Below are 6,676 nucleotides of genomic sequence, written 5' to 3'. Positions count from 1 at the left end.
TAAAATACACAAGGCAAAAATTGAGAGGATTACCACGAGAAATTGACAAATCTGTTAACACAGTGAGAGACTCTGACATACCTTTTCGAATAATAGTAAAAGCAGATGAGAAATAAGAAAGAATATACGAGATTGAACAACACTAATAAAAAGTGTAAAGGAAAAATACTGTGCTGTGAAAGAGAAGCTGGGGAGGTATTAGGTATTATCTTAGATTAGAGGTTGAGGTTTTGCCAGGTGGATACAGCAGGACCATGGGGCAAGTGTTGAGGACACTGCCAAAAGAAAGGTTCAAATGATGTCAACGTGCTTGGAGAAAAAGGAAATAAAGACAAGGATAAGGTGAGGAAGAGGGAAAAAGTAGGACTGCCTGTGGAATGATGTTTCGCCCATTGGCCTCCAAGTGTGCTGGTGGGCTTTTCACCTAAGCTGAGCTCTAGGCTTAGAGAGAAGTTCTTTCTTCCTGATTTGTCTTTCTGTACCTCAGAGTATAAAAGGGAAAGGTGTCATGGAGTCACTCAACTAAGCCTTAGGCCACAGGGGCCTGAGGATCTCTCCTTACTTAAGAGGTGCCTACTCTCCTTTCCCTTCCCCTCCTCTCTCTGGTCAAAATTGAGAATTATTGGCAAGACAGTATGAAGAAGATTGAAGCATTATAGAGTTCAAACCTAGGTATTTTCTCTCACAAAAGGCATCTGAGTCGGGACAAGGCCTGTGACAAGGATGGAGCACAAAGGAAAGAGATAGAGAAGATCTTTAAGCCTGTTTTCATCAGCAAAAGGAATGAGTTCTTGGGGTTAACGTAATCCAGCCCAACTCACCAGGACCGGAAGTCAAAAGGGTCTAGTACAGAACCCATTACTATTAACAGTGTGAACTGGCCCAGGAAGAGACCACAAGCTGGTGGCCCATAGCTAAATTGGGTCCACAGTGTGAGACTGGCAGTGTTTAGAACGTTTTCTTAACTTGAATTTGAATGTCGTTACGGGTACTTTCTGTCTCAGTTCAGTCTTCCCACTGCTCCTGACATTCCTGTCACTGGCCAATTCACCTATTCTTGTTAGGAAACTTAAATACATTGGTGTTTGTGGCATTATCCCTTCCGTTTATTTTCCTTGGGTAACAGTAAATACTGAGTTGAAAACCTGGGATCCTGGCCATCTGTTTCTTTTTAAAAGCCTTGATCAACATCAGTAGCAACAATAAAAACCAAACAAAAAATCCTCAAAAGATTCTATGTGACTTTGCATTGGGATTTACAATCAGATTTACTAAGTGGTTAATTACAACCCAAATTAATTTTGCATTTTTCAAAGGGCTTTTTTATATTCCATTGAATGGTAAGAATAAACAATGAAAATATAGGAGATGGGCTACACAGTCTTAACTAAAAGATTATATGGAAATGACACTGAAATAACTAACCAGTGTTAAGTTCTACTGATGTCTGTGAGTGATAATGTATTATTTCAAGGTTAAAAAAATGGGTATTTGGTGTAATTAATATGCAATACTTTTTTCCTGGCATGGTAGTTAGGAGATCCATCTATAAGAGAATCCTATGACAACCAAAAACAGTTCGCTTATAGAAGAAGAGCATCTACCTCCTCTTATCCTTGCTCAAAACTTTGAAGACACGTAAGAGTGTCCAAGATGACCTCCTTAAGGTTGGACAAACAGCCCATGTATGGAGGCATCTCCTAAGTATCGAATCATTTATTCTATAAATTTTTGTTTTATTTAAAGATATATATTTATTTACTTTGGCTGTGCTGGGTTTAGTTGCGGCATGCAGGATCTTTAGTTGCGGCATGCTGACTTCTTAATTGTGGCATGTGGGCTCTTTTTAGTTGTGGCATGCATGCGGGATCTAGTTCCTTGACCAGGGATCGAACCTGGGCCCCCTGCATTGGGAGCGCAGAATCTTACCCACTGGACCACCATGGAAGTCCCTATTCTACAAAATTTTAAAAAAGAAAGAACTAATCTTATGATACCCAAATTATGATGGTATCCCAAAGAACATCCATAAGCTGTCACAAGACTGTTACTTAGACTATAAAAATGCGCACTCACTCAGTGAACGTGGGCTGAATGAGGGCTCTAATGATTTCCTTCACAAATTATCAGTCAGGAATTCCCACTGACCTGTCTGTGGAAATTCGGTTTCTCAGCCATAAAACAGAGATAAAAAGTCTACTTGTTTCATAAATATAATGGAAAAATTCATTAGCTCACTTAGGTACCTTGGAAACTAATAGTGATTATTAACCAATGAAAATGGTCTAAAAACTTTTTTTAACATTAAAAGGTAGAAATCATTAGTAAGAAGGCCTTTATATCCTTGATTGGGTGTTTAATGTAAAAACCACTGGAAATAAAATCAAGAGTCAAGCAATGTTTCTCTCCCTCCACCCCTTGCCCATGGCTTTTTATTACAGGCAAAATGAGAGCCAATAGAATTATTTCTCCAAAAACTTGCCACCAAGGGGCACTTTGCTTGTAGTGTAATTAAAATAAGATTCTAAAGTTTTAAATTTTGAGAATCTGATAACTACCAGTATATAGAAAATAGAGTAGGAATGATTTTATAAACTAACTTCAAAGTTGCTTGTGCATCTTATTATAGAAAGGTTAAAAGATATGGATGTTATCAAAAGCATTTCAGGGACTTCCCTGGTGGTCCAGTGGTTAAGCTTCCGTGCTCCCAACGCAGGGGGCCAGGGTTCGATCCCTGGTCAGGGAACTAGATCCCGCATACCGCAGCTAACAGCCTTTATGCGGCAGCAAAGATCTTGCATGCTGCAACAAAGATCTCGCATGCTGCAACTAAGACCCAGTGCAGCCAAATAAATAAATAAATATTTTTAAAAGCTTATCAGTACTATATAAATATGTATAGTTAATTATAGCTGCACAAAACCACTTTAGAGCAAGTATAATGAACATAAAAGCTCAAATGGAGTTGTAATAAACCTTACAGATTCTTTGATTTTTACCACAGTAAGTTAATATCCTTTCTGTTAAGAAAAAAAAAGAAAGAAAAAAGCCCTCTGGTAGGTTCTAATTATAAGGGTAAACGTTTAATTACTCACTTTGACAGAATATTTTATTCCCAGCAATATATCCATATAACTAAAAATATCAGAGCCCAAATTAAAATATTTTTCTAAAAACTGTTCCAATATTTTTGTAAGAAATGTTCTGCTTTTATTCTGAAATTGAGGATCATCCTCAGGAAAGGAAAATATAAAGTTCATATTAAAAACTTCAGTTCAAACTAAGTCTAATAATACAGTAAGCCCTAAAGGGAAGTTTAGCCTTTCAGACAAAGGTAATTTGTAAATACCTCAAAAGATGAACTATATACTTTGTATATTACTAAATGGAACTGTAAAACATGAACCTGATAATTCACAGTGTCAAGGACCATTATTTCAGATCAGAGAAACCTGCATATACAACTGTATTTTTTATGAGTTAATGACAAAAAAACGATACCCATTTTATTCTGGATCACTGCAAGTTTCATTTCTTTGTCTTGAGGGTTTGTAGTTTGTTACTTAAATGAAATGGCCTATTACTCTTGGAAGTCTAGGAATAAATAATTGTAGAGCTCCAAATTTAAATAATTTAAATGAAAAAAATACTATAAACTACTGTTTTCTTTTTAAAGGCTATCATTTTTTAAAAATTGGGAATAAATTGACCTGAATTCCACTATTTAATTATTTGGAAATATCTATAGTTTTAAAGGTAATTTAATAAGAACAATGGTTCTAATGTTATTTATCTCCATCTTTGGTTAACAGCACTCCCTTCCTTTGAAGCAATGACCTAACCCCTCTCTGTTTCCAGTAAGACTGCCGAAGTCCCACACTCACCATGTTTTCAAGGAAAAAAATCCTTGGACGCACTACCTCCTTTTGGAGGGAGAAAGTGAAGTGGGAAGGCAACATCTTCCCTACCTCTTTCCCTAAAGGGTGGTGGTTTCTGTGTCTTTCTCTGAGGGCAGCAACACAGGGGAAAAAGTCTTCCTTTTACTGAAAAACACTAGAATTTTCCCTTTCCCTTATGTTATGCTTATTGTTATAAAATTGTGTTAAGCCTTTTTCACGTCAGAGCGTTGCTGTTAGTCAATCACTTCTAGACACCCAATCTAAAAGACCTATGTTACTGTTAATTTTTTAATACTGATCTTCAAAAGGATCCTTATCTTTTATTTTTTAAAAATAAATTTATTTATTTTTGGCTGTGTTGGGTCTTCGTTGCTGCGCACAGGCTTTCTCTAGTTGCAGCGAGCGGGGGCTACTCTTCCTTGCAGTGCGCGGGCTTCTCATTGCGGTGGCTTCTCTTGTTGTAAAGCACAGGCTCTAGGCTCGTGGGCTTCAGTAGTTGTGGCACATGGGCTCAGGAGTTGTGGCTCACGGGCTCCAAAGCACAGGCTCAGTAGTTGTGGCACACAGGCTCAGTTGCTCCGTGGCATGTGGGATCTTTCCCGGACCAGGGCTCGAACCCGTGTCCCCTGCATTGGCAGGCAGATTCCCAACCACTGTGCCACCAGGGAAGTCCCAGGATCCTTATCTTTTAGAAACACAATGTAATTTTTACTTAGTGGTATAGAATACTGTGAATTATTTAAACTAGAAGAAAAAGTAAATAGAGGTGAAAGTAAAGTGGGGTAGCCATGGTGGAGGATTTAATGAGGGCTGGGTGATAATAATATGGAACTTCATTATACTATTCTATTTTTATGTATGTTCAAAACTCACCATAAGAAGTTTAAAAAAAACCAAACCTTTGTTGACAAATTGCCTGTTTAGACTGATAACTCTCGGGGATCTTGGCTGACAACTTTTTTTTTTAATGTTTATATTATTTTTATTAAATTTTATTTGCCTATAATGTATACATCAGTAGTATAATGCATGATGGAAAATTCATGATTTATAAAATAGTAATGAAATTACCCTCACCTTAGTCCCCAGGGTAGGCAACAAATCTATACACAGACATACAACTATACATCTGCTTCTCTCTTAATCTTATATCTTAAAGATTTTTCCACATCAGTACATCACAGAGCCGCCTCATTCTTTCGTATTGTACTCTGGATATGTTATTTACCTATGCCATTACTTAACTGTGTCCACTGAAAGGAAAACAAACACTACTTCTTCCTTTACTCACACTCATAATACTTAAGATGCCAGATGTGTGGGGTTTCCTACACCAAGCAATGCTGCGATATTCTGCAGACACCAACTGGGTGTCCTACAGTTCAGTCTGACACCATCCATCTGATCCCACAAGTTACGGGCTCAGGCTCATGGTGCTGTCCCCACTTCAGACGCCAATTGCAAGTCCCAGGTTGTCACCTACTCTTCTGACTGGCTGACTATAATTCAGCATTCCCACAATCACCACCTCAGGTTTGATACTTTGCTAGAACAGCTCACAGAACTCAGGGAAATGTGTTTACGTTTATCATATAATAAAGGATATGGATGAACAGCTAGATGAAGAGACATCATGGAAGTCCAGAAGGGTTCCAAGTGTAGGAGGTTCTGTCCCCATGGATTTGGGTTGCGCCACCCTTCCAGCACGGGTATGTTCACCAGTCTGGCAGCTCTCCAAAGCCCACAGTTCAGGGATTTTCATGGAGGCTTCATTATATAGGCATGATCAATTATTAACTCAATCTCCAGCTTCTTCTCCCAGGAGGAAGGTGGTGTTGTTACCGCACTCAGGTTCTGCTGCTCGCTGCTGGAATGCCAATACTCAAGAGATGAGAGTGCTGGTTGGAAAGGAAAAGTTGCTTTATTCAGGAAGCAATCTGGGGAGAAGACGGACTGGTATCCAGAAATCAACTTTGAAGATTCTGCTTGACTATGAAAGTTTTTTAAGGGAGAATCATTTGGGGAAGAGGGATCTGACTTCCCGTGTGCACTTTCTTCTGATTGGTCTATGGTGAGGTAACAGAGCCGTGTTCAAGGAATCTTGTGCTCGGCCTTAAGTTACCATTCTCCATCCAAGTGGGGGCCATGGTTCCTACAGAACTCAAAGATATTGTTATATTCCTTAAGGAGGAACCAGGACCCTGCCCCACAGCTGCACTATTGTTTCTTGACTGCTCCTCCTTTTTTCTGCTTTCGAAACTCTCCTTCCCCGATAAGCAATGGCTGACCACTTCCTTGAGGAGTCACTCCATTCAACCAGGCTTAGGGAATGACATGACCTTTCCCTCCCCAAAGCTCAGAATTATTTCCTAAACAGCTTCAAATATCCCCATATGCTCAGGGAACGAGCATTATGAATTAACAATATATGTTCCTAAGAGCCTATACCACTGAATCTTTAGGAAATCAATTCTCCTAACACTCAGTTTATTGAGCTATCAAACATTTTTCCCCTTACACGGACAACTCATTTACGAATGCAATATTTATTCACCTCTCAAAATTGCCTTTATACAACTGATTTCCATAATGCCTCTTAGACTACAATCTCTAAGTGGACAAGGATTTAACTCGCTTCTTCAGTGTTTTGCTTAGTACCAGTTATTAAAATTGCCACACAAAATATCTGCCAACTCTAAACATCTGGAAGGGAAATATATTCCTCTATGCTATCCTGTGTTGATTTATGACTCTGAATATACTGTGTATTGTGAATC

This window comes from Leucopleurus acutus (assembly GCF_964270905.1).
Source record: "Leucopleurus acutus genome assembly, chromosome: 4".
NCBI classification, from domain to species: Eukaryota; Metazoa; Chordata; class Mammalia; order Artiodactyla; family Delphinidae; genus Leucopleurus; species Leucopleurus acutus.
Note: the sequence above shows the minus strand (reverse complement) of the source record.